General features: G+C 43.5%; 1 protein-coding gene and 1 non-coding gene across 12 annotated transcripts in view; one reads left to right on the top strand and one right to left on the bottom strand.

Annotated features, from left to right (window-relative positions):
* ADD1 (adducin 1) overlaps positions 1–19,788 on the top strand; it is a 91,325-nt gene that overhangs the window by 27,434 nt on the left and 44,103 nt on the right. The gene's annotated exons all lie outside the window — the stretch shown is intronic.
* Positions 10,802–10,908, bottom strand: LOC138988359 (U6 spliceosomal RNA). Its single transcript, XR_011464661.1, has one exon. It is a non-coding gene; the product is annotated as a U6 spliceosomal RNA (small nuclear RNA).

The following is a 19,788-nucleotide window of genomic DNA, read 5'->3' as shown; positions in this document are numbered from 1 at the left end:
CCTCTTTGCTTTCTACCATAATGGTGGTGTCATCTGCATATCTGAGGTTATTGATATTATCCCAGCAATCTTGATTCCGGCTTGTGCTTCATCCAGCCTGTCATTTTGCATGATGTACTCTGCATAGAGGTTAAATAAGCAGGGTGACAGTATACAGCATTGATGTATTCTTTTCCCAATTTGGAAGCAGTCAATTGTTCCTTGTCTGGTTCTAACATTTGGTTCTTGACCTGAATACAGATTCTTCTCAGGAGGCAGGTAAGGTGGTCTGGTGTTCCTAATCTCTTTAAGAATTTTCTGCAGTTTATTGTGATCCACCCAGTCAAAGGCTTTAGTGTAGTCAATGAAGCAGAAGTACATGGTTTTTCTGGAATTCTCTTGCTTTTTCTATGATCCATTGGATGTTGGCAATTTGATTGCTGATTCCTCTGCCCTTTCTAAATCCAGCTTGAACATCTGAAAGTTCTCGGTTCACATACTGTTGAAGCCTCTCTTGGAGAATGTTGGGCATTGCTTTGCTAGCGTGTGAGATGAGTGCAGTTGTTTGAACATTCTTTGGCATTGCCTTTTTTTGGGATAGGGATGAAAACTGACATTTTCCAGTCCTGTGGCCACTGCTGAGTTTTCCAAATTTGCTTGCGTATAGAACACAGCACTTTAGCAGCATCATCTTTTAGGATGAAAGTAGCTCAGCTGGAATTGCATCACCTCCACTAGCTTTGTTCATAGTGATGCTTCCTAAGGCCCACTTTACTTCAAATTCCAGGACTTTTGGCTCTAGGTGAGTTATACCATCGTGGTTACCTGGGTCATATAGATCGTTTTTGTATAGTTCTGTGTATTCTTGCCACCTGTTCTTATATCTTTTGCTCTGTTAGGTCCATACCATTTCTGTCCTTTATTGAGCCCTTCTTTGCATGAAATGTTCTCTTAGTGTCTAATTTTCTTGAAGAGATCTCTAGTCTTTCCCATTCTGTTGTTTTCCTCTATTTCTTTGCATTGATCACAGAGGAAGGCTTTCTTATCTCTCCCTGCTATTCTTTGGAACTCTGCATTCAGATGGGTGCATCTTTCCTTCTCCGCTTTGCTTGGCCGTCTGTGGGGCCTCCCCGGGCAGCCGTCTTTCCTTCTCTGCTTTGCTCGGCCGTCTGCGGGGCCTCCCCGGGCAGCCGTCTTTCCTTCTCCGCTTTGCTCCGCCGTCTGCGGGGCCTCCCCGGGCAGCCGTCTTTCCTTCTCCGCTTTGCTCCGCCGTCTGCGGGGCCTCCCCGGGCAGCCGTCTTTCCTTCTCCGCTTTGCTCCGCCGTCTGCGGGGCCTCCCTGGGCAGCCGTCTTTCCTTCTCCGCTTTGCTCCGCCGTCTGCGGGGCCTCCCCAGGCAGCCGTTCTGCTTTCTTGTGCTGCTTTTTTTGGGGGGTGGTTTTGAGCATCGCCGCCTGCACAGTGTCACGAACCTCCATCCTTAGTTCTTCAGGAACTCTGTCCCTTAAATCTGTCATTTCCATTGTATAATCATTAAGGGATTTGATTTAGGTCATACCTGAATGGTCTAGTGGTTTTCCCCACTGTCTTCAATTTAAGTCTGAATTTGGCAATGAGGAGTCTGTGTTCTGAGCCACAGTCAGCTCCCAGGTCTTGTTTTTGCTGCCTGTATAGCGCTTCTCCATCTTTGGCTGCAAAGAGTATAATCAAGCTGATTCCTGGTGATGTCCATGTGTAGAGTCGTCTCTTGTGTTGTTGGAGGAAGGTGTTTGCTATGACCAGTGGGTTCTCTTGGCAAAGCTCTGTTAGCCTTTGCCCTGCTTCATTTTGTACTCCCAAGACCAAACTTGTTACTCCAGGTATCTCTTGACTTCCTACGTTTACATTCCAGTCCCCTGTGATGGAAAGGACATTTTTATTTTGGTGTTAGTTCTAGAAGGTCTTGTAGATCATCATAGAGCCGTTCAACTTCAGCTTCTTCAGCTGGTTGGGGCATAGGCTTGGATTACTGTGATAGTGAATGGTTTGCCTTGGAAATGAACAGATCATTCTATCGTATTTGAGTTTGCACCCAAGTACTGCATTTTGGACTCTCTTGTTGTCTGTGAAGGCTACTCCATTTCTTTTAAGGTATTCTTGCCCACAGTAGTAGATATACTGGTCATCTGAATTAAATTCACCTACTCTGGTCCATTTTAGTTCACTGAATCCTAAAATGTTGATGTTCACTCGAAAGTATGCTGTAGGTTTTCAGAATGTTCTGAACTGTTGTGTGGAAATCAGTTTGAGGTATTGTCACACTTTTGGGCCCTGAGGAGAATTGCCTCCCCTAAGTAAATGAAGGAAGCATGATTATTCATATGAGGCTTGGGATTGAACAGTTGACTAAATGGACCATTTCTCTCCTTTATTAACCCTAGAAGGTCAGGCTGCAAGGCCAAGGTGCCTAGATTTTCCTAGACCCGCAGTATAACATACTTGGGAAAGAACAGTTTATTTGATCATTTTAAAACTGGGTCACATTCTGGTTAACAGTGATAGTATTGCTTGGCTAACTGTCGATTCAAGGTAAAAACATTCTCGTCTTAGGCTCATGTTGTTAGTCCTTCCTCATGTGTTTAACTGGATTGCAGAGTAACTTCCATATGAAGTCTGTATAGAATTTTCTGTACTCACATATGTCTGGTCAGCCTGTGCTTCCTGACTTGCTTGTCTGGGTCTTTCTGGGCCTCTGGTACCATGAGTCTAGAATTCTCCTTTTCTTAATTCCTGACCTTGGGAGTTATCCTTGCTTGAGTCTCCAAATTCAGTCAGCTAGAGACGGATGCAGCTTTAGTCTTGTCTACCAACTTTGGGAATTGACGTAATTCTTAGAAACATAATACCCAGGTTACTTGAAATATAAAACCCAGTTTGACACACAGATTGTTGGTTTGCAGCCTGGAACTTCCTTGTGAGTGGTGGACTGAGATTTGGAGTTTGTTTAGTTAACTGCTTGTATCCCCAGAGTCTCTTGGTCATACGTCAGTTTTGATTGGATGGGGCAAAGTGATGACTTTTCTTACAGTCAGATGCCTCTGGAATCCAGACTTAGATTAGCATTGCCAGTCCAGAATGTGAGACCTGAGTGTGTATTTGCTCCTCAGTATATGTTTATCGAGGGCCTACTAGGTGTTAGCCATGTGCAAACAGTAGTGAGTGAGGGAGGTAAGCCTCCTGCTCTCTGGAGAGGTTACATTCTAACCGGGGAGACAGTGGATTTCTGAAGGTAGTACTGATAACTGGCACTTGGTGTGTTAGTATGTGGTTAGTTAGACATCCGTGCTAGACATTTTGCACTCATTATGAGGGGCACGTTTGTTAGCCTCATTAGTTCAGATGTGGGAGGTGAGATCAGGGAAATTAAGAAATTTACCCAAGCTTACAGAGCGTTTGCCTTGGAAACTGAGATCATTCTGTCGTGTTTGAGATTGCATCCAAGTACTGCATTTCAGACTCTTGTTGACTATGAGGGCTACTCCATTTTTTCTAAGGAATTCTTGCCCACAGTAGTAGATGTTTTGGTTATCTGAATTAAATTCACCCATTCCCATCCATTGTAGTTCACTGATTCTGAACCATTCAACATCCAAACCATTCCAACCATTCAACAGTAATCCAAGTCTATGCCCCAACCACTAATGCTGAAGAAGCTGAAGTTGGCTGGTTCTGTGAAGACCTACAGGACCTTCTAGAACTAATGCCAGAAAATGATGTTCTCTTCATCAGAGGGGACTAGAATGCAAAAGTAGAAGAAAAGAGATACGTGGAATAACAGGCAAGTTTGGCCTTGGAGTGCAAAATGAAGCAGGGCAAAGGCTAACAGCTTTGCCAAGAGAACCCACTAGTCATAGCAAACACCTTCCTCCAACAACACAAGAGATCACTCTACACATGGACATCACTGGATGGTCAATACCGAAATTGCCTTGATTATATTCTTTGCAGCTGAAGATGGAGAAACTCTATACAGTCAGCAAAAACAAGACCGGGAGCTGACAGTGGCTCAGATCGTGAGCTCCTTATTGCCAAGTTCAGACTTAAATTGAAGAAAGTAGGGAAAACCACTAGACTGAGTATGACCTAGATCAAATCCCTTATTATACAGTGGAGGTGATGAATGGATTCAAGGGATTAGATCTGATAGAGTGCCTGAAGAACTGTGGATGGAGGTTTGTAACACTGTACAGGAGGTGGTGGCCAAAACCATCCCCAAGAAAAGGAAATGCAAGAAGACAAAGTGGCCGTCTGAGGAGGCCTTACAGAGAGCAGAGAAGAAAAGCTAAAGGCAAGGGAGGAAGGAAAAGACACACTTGACAGAAGGCAGAGTTCCAGAGAATAACAAGGAGAGAGAAGAAGGCCGCCTTAGGTGACCAATGCAAAGAAATAGAGGAAAAGGATAGAATGGGAAAGCCTAGCGATCTCTTCAAGAAAACGGAGATACCAGGGGAATATCTCATGCAAGGATGGGCACAATAAAGGAGAGAAAGGGCAAGAACCTAACAGAAGCAGAAGAGATTAAGAAAAGGTGGCAAGAATACACACAAGCACTATACAGAAAAGGTATTAATGACCTGGATAACCGTGATAGTGTGATCACTCACCTAGAGCCAGACATCCTGGAATATGAAGAAAAGTGGACCTTAGGAAGTGTCACTATGAACAAAGCTAGTGGAGGTGATAGAATTCCAGCTGAGCTGTTTCAAATCCTAAAAGATGATGCTGTGAAAGTGCTGCACTCAATGTGCTAGCAAATTTGGACAACTCAGCAGTGGCCACAGGACTGGAAAAGGTCAGTTTTCATTCCAGTCCCAAAGAAAGGTGGTACCAAAGGATTTTCAAACTACTGCACAATTGTACTCATCTCACACGCTAGGGGAGTAATGCTTAAAATCCTTCAAGCTAGGCTTCAACAGTACGTAAACTGAGACCTTCCAGATGTTCAAGCTGGATTTAGAAAAGGCAGAGGAACCAGAGATGAGGTTGCCAACATCCATTTTGATCATAGAAAAAGCAATGAATTCCAGAAAAATATCTGCTTCATTGACTATGCTAAAGCATTTGACTATGTGGATCACAAGAAACTGTGGGAAATTCTTAAGGAGATGGGAATACCAGACCACCTTACATGCCTCCTGAGAAACCTGTATGAAGTTCAAGTAGCAGCAGTTAGAACTAGATATGGAACAACGAACTCATTCAAAATTCGGAAAGAAAAAAAAAAAATTGGGAAAGGAGTTTACCCTGCTTATTTAAGTTATTTGCAGAATACATCATGTGAAATGATGGTCTGAATGAACCACAAGCTGGAATCAAGATTGCTGGAAGAAATATCAATAACCTCAGATAGGCAGATGATACTGCTATAATGGCAGAAAGCGAAAAGGAGCTAAAGAGCCTCTTGATGAGGGTAAAAGAGGAGCGTGAAAAAGCTGGCTTAAAGCTCAACATTCGAAAAACCTAAGGTCTGGGATGGGGAGGGAGATGGGAGAGAGGTTCAAGTGGGAGAGGTCATATATATACTTATGGGTGATTCATGGTGATGTTTGGCAGAAACTTGTTTGGCACAGTTCTGTAAAGCAATTATCCTTTGGTTTAAAAAATAAATTTAAAATTGAAAAGAAAATGAAGATCATGGCATCTGGTCCCATCATTTCATGGCAAATAGAAGGGGAAACAGTGGCAGCAGTGACAGATGTTATTTTCTTGGGCTCCAAAGTCACTGCAGATGCTGAGTGTAAGCATGAAATTAAGACTCTTGCTTCTTGGGAAAAATGCTATGGCAAGTCTAGACAGTGTATTAAAAAGTAGAGTCATCACTCTAATGACAAAGGTCTGTATAGTCAAAGCTGTGCTTTTTCCTGTAGACATGCGAGTTGGATTATGAAGAAGGCTGAGCCCCGAGAATTGATGCTTCAAATTGTGGTGCTAGAGAAGACTCCCCCCACCCACCTTTTTTTTTTTTTTTTTTTTAATTTTCTTCTTTGGAGAAGACTTTTGAGAGTCCCTTGGACAGCAAGGAGGTCAAACCAGTCAGTCCTAAAGCAAATCAAGCCTGAATATTCATTGTTAGGACTGATGCTAAAGCTCCAATCCTTTGGCCAACCTGATGGGAAGAGCCGAGTCACATAAAGACTCTGATGCTGGGAAAGTGAGGGCAGGAGAAGGGACAACAGAGGATGAGATGGTTGGATGGCATCAACGACTGACTGAATGGACATGAGTCTGAGCAAACTCAGGGAGGTGGTGAAGGACAGGGAAGCCTGGTGTGCTGTTGGCAGTCCATGGGTTGCGAAGAGTCGGACACAACTTAGCTACTGGAACAACTGCAGAGCCAGTAAATGGCTGAGCTGGAGTTTGAACTCAAGCAGTTTAAGTCCAGAGTCTGTACTCTGAAAGTACAAATGAATGCCTCGAAAGGGAAGAAAACCCTGGGTGATGTGAGAGAGCTGGGAAGAGGGGCTGCTCTAAATCTCGCAGTGAGGGAAACTTCTCAAAACTTGGATGTGAAACATGACCTGAAACCTGACTGATAAGGAGTAAGGTGCTCAAAGTAGCTGAAGTAAATTTGTTTTGGGCAGAGAAGGGTCTAAAGGTTCTGAGGCAGGAAGGAGCTGGGTGTTTTTGCAGAAGAAGGAGGCCAGTTTATCTGGGACAAGGAGGCAAAAAGATTGCTGGGCCCTAGCTGGAAAGGTCCCTGCTGGCTGGTATCAGCAGTTCAGATTTACTCAGGGACTGTGGGAAGTCACTGATAGGAATCAGGTAGGAGGAGGACCTGATTTGATTGTATTTTTATGGAGAATGTGTTACAGGAGTTTAAGTCCAAGCAGGGAGGCTAGGCTGGGGGATGATTAAGAGTTCTGTTTTGGACATGGGTATGAAGGGCCCTCCTAGTGTTAATATCTTTTTTTGCTTATTTACCAAGACGTAACTGAAATATCTCAGTTCTTAAAGAAAATGATGATAAGCAGATTTAGTTTCATCCCCTTCTTCCACTCCCAAACAAAGCCACTCCTCACTCCTGGCCTGGCTCCAGATGTTGCTGGAGTGCCTGTCACTCTCACCACCTCTGATGCCACCTCAGGATCCCTTCCTTAATGTTGCCACTGACCTCCCCACCCCCATCCTCCCAGTCCCCTGCCCATGGCACTGTGTAAGTTATTTATGTAGCTCACTTATTGCCTGGCCCCCTCTGCTATGTGTATATGTTTCCTGAAGGCAGAAATCTCTGTTTTGTGCATTGAGTCTCCAAGCATCCAGATTGAAGCTAACACAGTGCCTAGCCTGCGTTAGCTTCATGGTAGGAGCAAAAAACTAAGATCATGCCATGTGGTCCATCACTTCATGGCAAATAGTTGGGGAAAAAATGGAATCTGTGACAAATTTTATTTTCCTGGGTTCCAGAATCACTGCAGAGAGTGACTGCAGCCATGAAATTAAAAGACGCTTGCTCTGTGGGAAAAAAGATAGGAGAGACCTAGACAGCATAGTAAAAAGCAGAGGCATCCATCACTCTGCAAATAAAGGTCCGTATAGTCAAAGCTATGGTTTTTCCAGTAGTCATGTATCAATGTGAGAGTTGGACAGTAAAGAAGGCTGAGTGCCAAAGAATTGATGCTTTTGAACTGTGGTTGGAGAAGACTCTTGAGAGTCCCTTGGACTGCAAGGAGACCAGCCAGTCCATCCTAAAGGAAATCAGTCCTGAATATTCACTGGAACGACTCATGCTGAAGCTGAAGCTGAAGCTCCAGTCCTTCGGCCACTTGATGTGAAGAGTCGACTTACTGGAAAGGACCCTGATGCTGGGAAAGATTGAGGGCAGGAGGAGAAGGGGGCGACAGGATGAGATGGTTAGACAGCATTGCCAGGTCAATGGATATGAGTTTGAGCAAACTCCAGAAGATGGTGAAGGGTGGAGGAGCCTGGCATGCTGCGGTCCGTGGGGTTGCAGAGAGTCGGACACGGCTTAGTGACTGAACAACGACAGGAGGAGCTCGGTAGGCGTTCACGGAGGATATCCTTCAGCTTCTGCTTCAGCTGCATCCCAGAAAAGTTATTTCTGGGATCTGTCGCTTCTGTGGCCCAAGTGCGGATGGAGCCTTTGAGAGTTTGAAATCTGCCCCCACCTCAGTAGGGTCATGTTTGTTTGAAATGGCACATTTTGATTAAATAAAGACTAATAAAATATATGCAGTTTGAGGCATAATTTTCCTTTGTTTCAGTTGGTTTTGGCCATTTCCCCTTATTGTGAGAAAATGAAAATTAGGCCATTTTATTCACTTTAAGACCTTCATGGTTTTCCCTTTCAAATATCATTTGGATTATTAAAGCCTTCAGAAGTATTTTGGATATTAACATAGGAAATTCCTATGGTGGTAATAATGAGAAATTATACATATAAGAAAATATCTTTTAATATGTTTTTGAAACCAGTTGCAGTTGTGATAGATGTCTGAAATTTTCAGTTATTTCTAACCAATAGTAAAAATAAAGCAAGCAAGGAGGAATTTGGTGTTGTGGAATGTCCATAAAACCTGACCAGGACACTTTGGACCCAGCCTTGTCCAGTAATCATAGCCGCCCTTTAATATGTGTCCACTGGCAAACACTGCTAAATGCTGTCTAAGTAGCATTTTTGATTCTTATAATATCCCTTGAGGTTTCCATGACAGCATTCATTTATAGGTGATGAAACTGATTTTCAGAGAGAAGTTAAGCGACTTCAGAAGTTCAGGATCTAGCGGCAAGCTGCGCGTTGGACCTCTGGTTTGCCCTCAGCCTGACCTCAGACACACCGGGCTGCTGTTCTCTGCCCGTGATGCCCAGTGTGCCCAGGTCCATCTTCTGCTGTTTCTGAGCCTCAGTTTTCATAGTTCTGAAATGAAGGGGTTAGGTTTAAACTACCACGCAGGTCTTCATAGCATTGCGTCAGAACGGCTCTCAAGGTCCTCAGGCCTGCTGTGCTGCCTGCAGCTCTGCGGGCTTTTCACACTGTTCCCAGCCCCTCCTGAGCACCGGACAGCAGTGTGAGACGCTCAGACTGTGGACCCGTGGAAAGCCTGGTCGGCTTTCGGAATGAACAAGATGACTGGATTTCCCTCGTAACTTTGGACTTCAAGGTGTGTGCTGAGTGCCCTGTTCTTCAGCAGTAAACCTTGCCTGTCATTCCCTAACTTGGGAAGGGAGGTACTTCATATTCCCTGGATTCCTTATGGGATGAAATGCCCTGTTGTGCTTAGAGGCCAAGAACTCCATTGCTTTTGGTAAGTTGGAAATATGCAGTGGCTGCACAGTGGAGCCAGTACTGATTTAAAGAAATATTCAGTCATAAATACTTCTGATGGGAACAGAATCATTTTGGAAGACTGACTATGAGGGGCTCATTAACTGAATACTTTCTTAACTCACTTGAAAGTTTGGTTAATATTTCTACCTTGAGATAAGATAGTCTCTTTAGAGCCTACATTTATCACCTGAAAGTCAGGATAGGGCCACCCTGCTAAAGTTCTTAACGGTATATATCAGTTCAGTTCAGTTCAGTCGCTCAGTCGTGTCCGACTCTTTGCGACCCCATGGACTGCAGCATGCCAGGCTTCCTTGTCTATCACCAACTCCTGGAGTTCACTCAAACTCACGTCCATTGAGTCGGTGATGCCATCCAACCATCTCATCCTCTGTTGTCCCCTTCTCCTCCTGCCTTCAATCTTCCCCAGCATCAGGGTCTTTTCCAATGAGTCAGTTCTTCACATCAGGTGACCAAAATATTGGAGTTTCAACATCAGTCCTTCCAATGAACACCCAGGATTGATCTCCTTTAGAATGGAATGGTTGGATCTCCTTGCAGTCCAAGGGACTCTCAAGAGTCTTCTCCAACACCACAGTTCAAAAGCATCAATTCTTCGGCGCTCAGCTTTCTTTATGCTCCAACTCTCACATCCATACATGACCACTGGGAAAACCATAGCCTTGACTAGATGCACCTTTGTTGGCAAAGTGATTTGTCAGCTTTTTAATATACTGTCTAGTTTTGTCATACCTTTTCTTCCAAAGAGCAAGCGTCTTTTATTTTCATGGCTGTAGTCACCATCTGCACTGATTTTGGAGCCCAAGAAAATAAAGTCTCTACTGTTTGCATTGTTTAGCCATCTATTTGCCATGAAGTAATGGGACCAGATGCCATGATCTTAGTTTTCTGAATGTTGAGTTTTAAGCCAGCCTTTTCAGTCTCTTTCAGTTTCATCAAGAGGCTTATTAGTTCCTCTTTGCTTTCTGCCATAAGGGTGGTGCCATCTGTGTATCTGAGCTTACTGATATTTCTCCGGATGCCATGACCTAGTCATGATCATTCAGAGATGACACTGAAAGATGAACTGCCCAGGTCGGTAGATGCCCAACAGACTATATATTAAACTATAAAACTTTAAGACAAATGCTTGATGTCATTACCCTGCTGGAAGGACAAGATACTGTGTATGCTGTTGATTTATACCTTCAGGGATGCTTAGGATTTTATTTATGTGCTTTACGGTGTTTTATTTTTAAACTTTTTATGAATTTAATTTTAAAAATGTATGTTTGTACAACAAGGACTCTGCTGGCTTTCTCTGTCCTCCGTCTACCCGGATCCCTCCATTCCTTAAAAGTGCAAACCACCATCTTAAATTTCTAGTACATTTGTTCCTACATTTCTTTATGCAAATACAAGCAAATATGAGTGTTTTTTGTATCCTTCCTCCCGCCTCAAGAGGAACTCTAGGTACGCTGTTCTCTGTATCTTGCTTTTTTTGAAATAGGGAATGCTTCATGAATTTGTGTGTCATCCTTGCACAGAGGCCATGCCAATCTTCTCTGTATCTTTCCAGTTTTAGTATATGTGCTGCTGAAGTGAGCACTGTACCTTGCTTTTTTTCACTTAATAGTATATCCTTATTTTTGTGAAATTGAGACCACTAAGAATTTGTGTGCTCATAATTATTTCATAGCATAAAGGGTTTCCAATCTCCATCAGCTGATATAAATGTTAATACTTTTCAGAGAGTAAACCTGTGGCAGATTTTTACTGAGACTGATTATTGTGATTTTAAATATTTCCTCTCTTGCTCTAAAGTGGGAAAGCTGACACCGTTTTCAGAAGTCCCAGTGTTTGTGTGGACAGAGTATGCATATGTTAGCATTCTCAACAGTTTTGTTCTCGGTTTATTAGTCTTGGCTGAGTCATGCCTTCAGAGCTTTCTTTTATCATTTGTCTTCCACAAAACCAGTTACTTCACAAATTGGAACATTTAGTTACCATTAAATTCTGAAAAAGCTGCTTGCTTGTTTTTGTGGTGTTTTAACCTTCCTTGCTTACAGCCCTGCCAAGTTTTGGTACCTTCCTCCTCCTTCCCAGAAAGATAAAAGTAAGTTGCCCTCATGGAATGAAATTGAGAAAATGTTTTGTTTCAGTTAAGCTGTAAATTTTGAAAGTCATTGATTCAGGAAAAATATAGCTAAAAAAATGAAAATAGTAAGGTAATTGAAGGACGGTTAACAGTATCATGAAGGAACTAAAATAGAGAAAGTGGTTGACGTGGTCAGAGGATAAAATTGAATTCTGTTTTTTCTGCATGTGTTCTGGGCATGAACATCTCAGAATATGTGCATCGGTATAGTAACTGGTGGAGACCGTCCTGTGGAGGGGTAGGTATTTGCTAGTTTGTGAGATACCTGGGAGGTAGTGAAGGACAGGGAAGCCCGGCATGCTGCAGCCCATGGGGTCTCAGAGAGTCGCACATGGCTTAGCGACTTAACAACAGCAACACATAAAATTATTTCTCCTGGATTCCTCTCATGAAATCTGAATTGTAGTTTGCTTTGTGAAGTTACTTCTTGAAAGTGCTTAAGAGTATGCTGGCTAATATTTGCTGTACGTGCTATCTGAAAGTAATGGGTGTTACTTGAAATAGCGTTTTTTTGTTTGCTTGGATGAATTTTGTGAGTTTAGTAATTTAGTGAATTTAGCAGAATTTTGTGAAATTAGTAATGGAAAGTGATTTTATATGCCTCTCCACCATCCACCCACTTAGATTTTGTTGAGGCCTATCGTGTGGCCGTCGGTGGGGGAGGCTAGACTGCAGTGTGCTGCCTGCCCTTGGCCAGTGTCCACCTTGTGACTTCCTGTGTGGCAGCTGTGGGTGAGCGTGGCGTTTGGAGCCGGTGGTCTTGGGTTTAGGTCCTGAGTGGCTGTCTACTTACCTGAGGCCTCAGGAACTCCTGCAGGGCTGTCGGAGTGAACTGGTCTCTGTGGAAGTGCGTCCTCCGCAGTGGCCCGTGGCGCTGTCCTTGTCCCCTTCACGCATCAGTCACTCTTCTCATCCCTTGCATTTTCTAGCTGCATTTCCTCAGCTGGGCTTGGGGAATATGATGGAGTTTGTGAGTCATGGAGATGGTGACTAGCCTCTATCCTGTTTTATTGCTTTCAGATACATTTTCTCATTTAACCATTAGGTTAAGAAGGTATTTTTACTTCATGGGTGAGGACTCCCTAAGTGTTGAAATTATACGGTGGAACGAGTGGGACTAACCACTGGTACCTAGCCCAGGGGTCTGTCCTCTGCCCATTACTGTCCACAGAGGGAAGAAGCCTTCCCTCAGCACAGAGGGGCTGTTCAGTAGAAGCAGTAAGAGTGCGGTCTCTAAACCATAGTCTTAATTTAAGAGTCATGCTTTCCCACCATGGCTGTGTAACCTTCAGCAAGTAATTGGAATCTCTGTAATACACTAAAAAATTGATTAAATGCTACAGTTAAGGAAAACAGCAGCTATATAACTGTAGAAATGTTACAAAGTGTGGAAGATTTAACCTGGGAACCTGTTAAATCATTCATCCTAAAGGAGAGAAGCAAGAGGGCCCACCCATATAGTTCCTCACTGGAAGGAGCATGAGAGTAGGTAGCTCGGCTAGGCAGCACTGCTTTGATTCAGTTTTACCTTTCCATTTTTTTCTACCTTGAGCTTGTGGACACGTGAGGGTGAGAGGTGACGTGTGCTAGTGTTAAAAGCAGGTGCCCTGGTGCCAGGCAGCCTGAGTTACGATCCCAGTAACCCTGCTGTCGGCTCTTCACTGCTTCGTGCCTCTCAGTTTCCTTATCTGTAGGGAAGATGAGTTAATACACGTAAGAAATGAGTTAGATCAGTAATTACCACTTAGTAAGCAGAGCTTATCTTGAACTTTTGAGCAGTTCCGTCTCCATGGGAACATCTGGAGACCCAGGAATAGAAGGGATCTGATCAGAGTACTTAAAGGCTTTCGGTGAGCCGCGGGGCCCCAGGCAGGGCACAGAACTTCCTGAAGCTGTGAAGAGGAATCTTAAACACAGGCAGGTGTTTGTCCTTTGTGTGGGTGGGCCGGTAGTAGCGTAGGCAGCGGGAGGTGTAGCTCACTGTGGTGGTGCTCTATCTTTCTTGGGAGGGGGCTCCAGTGCCGGGCTCCTTTGTCAGGAGATGTTAGAACTTCCCCTTTCCTTGCCTGGCTGAGCACCCCTTCCACAGTGGAAGGATTCTGAGAATTTGCTATGAATTTTTGATAGGGACTTCTTTGTCCCTTCTACTTCCCCACCGAGGCGCCGGGCAGGGTGTGGACTTTCTGTGCCGCACTGTTCTCAGCGCTTTGCCTGGGCTCAGCCTTCAGTGTTAGCTCCGCCAAACTTGTTTAAAATCTTGTCACTCTTTCCAGTGAAGGCTCCACTTGTTTTTGTTTTGTTTTATGCTTTTTTCTGGCTTTATTGAGGTACATTTGTCTGTAATATGTTTAAAGTATACAGCGTGATGATTTGATGTGTATATGCATTGTGAAATGATTCCCACAATCCAGTTATTTAACATGCACATCACCTCATCTAGCTGTCCACCCCCTCCCTTTTCTTTGGTGAGACCAGCTTCTGTTTAACGGAGTGTGTCGTTTCATTCTGGGTGCAAATGTTACGGAGCCCTCCCAGAGATGTTCATTGACTAACTGACTGCCTCCTGCCCCAGGCCAGCCTGGAAGTGCCACTTAGCTCTAAAAGCGTCTCTCCTGTGAAGCTTTCCTGGCGGCCCTCTCTCTCAGTGTCCCGGGGCTGCCATGAATAGCCCCACAGCCTGGGTGACTTGAACCAGGAGGTTATCGTCTCAGTTCTGGAGACCAGACGTGCCCAGTCAGGGTGTCAGCAGGGCAGGTTCCTTCTGAGACAGTGAGGGGGCCTCTGTACGTGGCCTTCCCCCTGTAGTCATGTCTGTGTCCCGAGGTCCCGCCTGCGAAAGGACGCCAGTCAGATTGAGGCGGGGGCTGGATGGGCCCCAGACTGAGGGGCCGGAGTTCCTCCCCTGTGGACAGACATTCCAAAGTAGCGAGGAGGAGGAGAGCGGAGGCCTGTCCAGAGGAGAGAGAGACCACATATCCCTCCTTTTCGAAGTCAGGGGAACCTCCCTGACTGCACATGCCCAGAAGGGCTCCTTGGAGGTCAAAAGGGAGGGGGCCTCCCCTCTACAGTAAGCGATGTCAGCCCACCCACAGTCCTCTTTGCTAAAATCTACCTTGACTGAGTTGGAGAAGAAAATGGCAACCCACTCCAGTGTTCTTTCTTGCCTGGAGAATCCCAGGGATGGGGGAGCCTGGTGGGCTGTCATCTATGGGGTCGCACAGAGTCGGACACGACTGAAGCGACTTAGCAGCAGCAGTAGCAACAACCTTGACTGAAAGATGCTCTTGCGCATGGGAGGACCCAAAGATAAACCAGGTATGGACTCAGAACCAGGCAAAGCAAGATGATTGGCCAAAGGAAACCCGGAAGAAGTGCCCCGTAAAAGTGACTCAGCTCTCGTGAGGGCCTGACTGTCTCTTTGAACCTACCCGTGTGTCTATCCACGTGCACTCTTTTTTCTCCTAATAAACACTATACTTGTCTCACTATCCTCTGTCTCTATGTGGAAATTCATTTCTACACAGCTGATGGGCCAGGGCCTCATCACTGGCCACTGGTCCCTGGTGGTCTAGAAGTTAGGATTCAGTGCTATCACTGCCGTGGTCTAACCTCAGTCTCTGGCTGGGGACCAAAACACTGCTTCAGGCCGCTGCTGGCCGAGGCCACCCGAGATCGGTATTGAGATCAGTATTGAATCCAGGACGCACCCTGTTCCAGTATGACATTGTCTTAACTAATTCTGTTTGCAGTGACTTGTGTCCAGATAAGGTTACATTCTGAGGAGTAGGAGTTAAGGCTTCAGCATGAATTTAGGGGCATAGGATTCAACTGGTAACATCCTTGCTCTGCTTTTCTACCTCCCCTGACACTTTTGCCCTGCTGACACATGAGTAGATTTCTCATGGCATGAAGGATATTTAGTTGCATTTACTTGTCTAAAATCTGCTCATTTTGTAACTTTCTGTCTCTGGTGCCTTGCACGTGGTGTGGAAAGCAGCTGTGATGAGATGTATGAAGCATCAGGAGGGAGTGGCCGTGAAGGAGGAAACTGCAGAGACAGATACCTCTTTCCTTGTTTTCCTGTTGACAGTTCCCAAGGCTGTCTGCAGCTGGGGGTGAGGGGCCTCGGGCACCAGCAGAGGCCGCCGCGGCCACACTGCGTGAGCGTGTTTGCTCCCCCGGGTGTATTTGCCTCGTCTTCATGCTTTCTGAGCTCGTTTTAAGAACAGTGAGAAACTGAAAAGACCCTCTGGGTCTTCTGGCATTCGATTTACCTGGAGAGTTTTGTTCATGGCCACCTTCTTGTTTCAGCCTTTGCTTTGAGTATTCTGTTTTTAGGACTTCAAAAGTAAATCATGTGAATGGTTGGAATAGTTCTCAAAATGTGTGTGCCAGAAGGGAGATGCCAAGAAGTAATTGAATCTACCCCCAGAGCTTTAGAATTAGCTCGTTAGATGTTTTAGAGACGCGGAAATGTGTTTGGTCTCTGATCTGAGGTTTAGTTATACATTAGTGCAGGTGAATCATACTGGAGCTGGAACACCTTTGCTAGGAAAGAATATTCCAGGGCACACTTTCTGTTATTTCCTGAATAACATTCTCGGCAGAGTGGTTAGATGGGATGTTAGTAGAAAAGGAAAGTTAATCTTAAAATGTCCTTTCATCCCAATATCAGTCATATCTGTCTGAAAGAGCATGCTGAAATGTGCTCATCTGAAGGCAGATGGAGAGCAGCTTATGTAAAATCTGGAGGCACTTTATTCTAGGAGCATTTCAGCCTCGCACGGCGTAGAACAGTATAGTGAACTCTGTTTATCCTTTGTCCGGTCTCAGCAGTTATTAACCCCTGGCCAGTATTGTTTATTTTGTGTAACCCTTACTCTCCCTCTATCCCATGCACAGTTTAGGCAAATTCCATATGTCATTATTTTGTCTGTAAACATTTCTGTATGTATCTAATATAACCATAATATTAGACCTAAAATTAACAGTAATTACTTAAAGCTATCCAATTCCTGTTATTGTTCAAATTTCTAATTGTCTTGAATGTTATTTTTAGATTTTTATTTTACACTTTATTTGAAGCAAGATCTGGCAAAGGTTCCTCCTGAGACCTTGTCAGGTTTTAAGTAGAGGGGTGAATAACATGCTTTGATTTACATTTTGAAACTCTGTACTCACTGTGAAAAATGGGTTGGTGGGGGCAATGTCAAAGAAACGGGCAGTAGAGAAGTTAATGAGGAGGCTACTGTGTGTCCAGGAGGTGAGTGCTAATTGTCTAGGTTAGAGCGATGTGGTAGAGATGGAGAGAAGTGGGTGAGTATGAAGGGTCCTGTGGGCAGGCCACACTTGTCTCCATGGGTCTTCCAGACTTTTGGATTCTGTTGGGTGTGTATGTTTGTTTATTTGAAAGTATTGTTCTCAGATTTCATTGATTGGGTATCAACATTTTAAGATTGGTGAAATCTTAAAATATTTACACAGGTTGAATTATAGCAACTTTATAATATTGCGATAGGGGAACATTATCCTTAGGGGAGCATTAATCCTCACTTCTCTTGAATCAGTTTATTCAGCTTACTTGCCATTGTATCATCTTGTCTGTGTGTGACTACAGTGATAATGTTGACAACTTTATGTAGTAGAATAGGAAATTATAGTTTTTCACTTAAACATGTTACATAATCTCAGGTACATTATGCTAAAGAATATTCGTAGTTTCATAGTACTGTGTTGAACAGATTACATTACAACCACTCATGTATTGTTGGACACTGATCTTTTTAAACTATTTAAAAATTATTCTAATGTTGCAGGAAGTTTTTTTAATCTGTATGTTTTCCATTTCTTTTTAAAAAATTTGGGTTAAGTAATGACTTCTTCGTAGAGATTTTCCTAGAAAAATTTGCTGTCTTAACACACGCTTAAAAATTGCATCAATGAAACTTGAAGCTATAATTGATAAAAAAAATACAGGTTTTGTACTTTAAAAGTGGAATTATGTTTATTCTTGTTTCTTGGGCTCAGAGTATGTATATTTTGACTTAAGTTTATAGTCTTCCTTATTGAAGGAATGGAGCACATGTACATTTAGTCTTCAGTTTTTTATCTTATCCCATTCACATGGCAATTTGTAATAAATTCAGAGCAATCTCTGCCTTATCTTTAACGTGTTGGTTTTACAAAGATTGTTTTCTTTAAGTCAGCTCTGCAACCAGGAAGCAGCTGTAGTTGCCACTAAAATGTTCCCCTCTCTTATTTACCTATGAAAATGATTTAAAATTGGGACTCATTTGGTAATAGAGAACTCTTAATACTGTGTAATCTTTTGTATATTTTTCCCCGAAACATTCAAGTGGAACATTTTTATCATTGGCTCAGAAAGGTCAGCTTCCATTTATATCTAATGAAGAAATGTCAGACAACCATGAATAATATTTTGTTTTTTGGGTCCTTCTTATAGAACAAACTAGGTTAAATAGATGAAACAAACATTTTAAAGGATATGTTCAGAGAAGAGTAAGTTTGTAGGCCATTGGTTCCCTTATGTTTTATTGTCTTTTAGTCACTGTTTTTATACTTTGAAGTCCTCAAAATAGTGTTACTTTAAGTATGCTGTCATATCTTTAGATGTCAGAAAAGCAGTATCAAAATTGATCTTTCTCTTTAAAAAAAGATGTTTTCTTCAACTGGTTATTCTTTGAAGACTTACTGTTGAAATTGTGGTCTTAAGTCGGGCGTGACCCAGCGACTAACACACACATTGAAACTGCGGTCCAGGTCCGTTGGCATTGGTGTCACCAGGGAGCTCACGAGACACGCAGGATCTTGGCTCTGTCTCATGCTGTGAATTTGTGCCCTGACGTGATTCTAGGCAATTCACATGCACATTAAAAAGCTAACGGCGCCAGCCCCAGATTCCCAAGGTTGGGTCCTCCTGTTCAAGGCATCTGTGCCCTCAGTTCCACCCCGTGCCGTCCTTCGGGGACATTGTTTTCCCTCCCTGTGGTCATCATCAATTACAGTACAGCTTAGAGGTTAAAAACATGGGCTCTGCAGCCAGGAGTCCGGTGTTACAACCCTAGCCCTGTTGGCCTCCTAGCTGAGTGACCTGTAATGTAAGGAGGACAATCAGACAGGGGAGGCGAGAGGCTCAAATACGAGTAAAGAACAGTGTCTCCCTTGCAGTTCTGGCTGCTTTCATTCTCCTTCCCCGTATCACGAACGTTATTATAGGTATCTGTTGCAGCACAACAAACCATTCCAGGACTTTGCAGCTTAAAATCTCTGCTTTATTATTCATATTTCATGATTTTGAGGGTCAGGAATTTAGGCTCAACCGGGCAGTTCTGTTCATTGTGGCATCTACTGAGGTTGCTTGATGACTTTCAAGTTTTTGAAGTAAGTTGTATATTCTGGATGTAAATCTTTTCTCAGATACATGGTTTGTAAATTTCTCCACATTTTATGGGTTGTCTTTTCACTTTATATATCCTTTGAAGCACAAATAGTTTAATTTTTAGGAAGGCCAGTTTATCTTTTTTTTTTCTTTCTTTTGTTGCTATTTCGGTGTCATATAAGACTGCCTAAGCCAAGGTCTCAAAGATTTATTCACTTTCTTGTAAGAATCGTATGGTCTCGCTGTTACATTTAGATCTGTGTTCCATTTGGAATGATTTTTTCTATACAGTGTAAGAAAGGGGCACTATTCACTTTTTTAGTTGCTGATTTAATCACCTCTTTTAAATCCCTAGTTTGCTTAGCCTCTGTGGCTTGAGGAACTGTTGCTCGCTCACTCTCCATTAAAACTCTGCCCGTGGGTTCTGAGATTATTTCCTTCTTTTTAATTTATACAGAAATTTTAATTTATATACCTGCTATCTGCTGAAAACTGCTGGATGCTTGTTCTGTTGCCTCTTCTTTTTTATTTATTTTTGGCTGGGCTAGGGCTTTGCTACTGCATGGGCTTTCTCTGGTGGTGGCTCGCAGGGGCTGCTGTCTTGTTGCTGAGCGTGGGCCCTCGGGCGCATGGGCCTCAGTAGTTGCAGTCTGTAGGCTCCAGACCATGGGCTCGGTGGTGGTGGTGCACGGGCTTAGTTCCACAGCATGTGGGGTCTTCCTGGAACAGGGACTGAACCAGTATCTCCTGCATTGGCAGGCAGATTCTGTACCGCTGAGCCAGTGGGTTATAGAAGCAGAATAGAAATTGAACTGTCTGTATGATTAGTAAAGGTGCTGTTTAGAGATTTAGTAGTTAAAAGATGAATATTAAATTATGCATTCAAACAGCATTTCAAATAAAGGATTGGGATAAAAAAGAGTGTAAAGTAA

The sequence above is a fragment of the Bos mutus genome, chromosome 6, assembly GCF_027580195.1.
Source record: "Bos mutus isolate GX-2022 chromosome 6, NWIPB_WYAK_1.1, whole genome shotgun sequence".
Lineage (NCBI taxonomy): Eukaryota > Metazoa > Chordata > Mammalia > Artiodactyla > Bovidae > Bos > Bos mutus.
The sequence above is the reverse complement of the archived record's forward strand: the minus strand, read 5'-3'. Positions and strand labels throughout refer to the sequence as shown.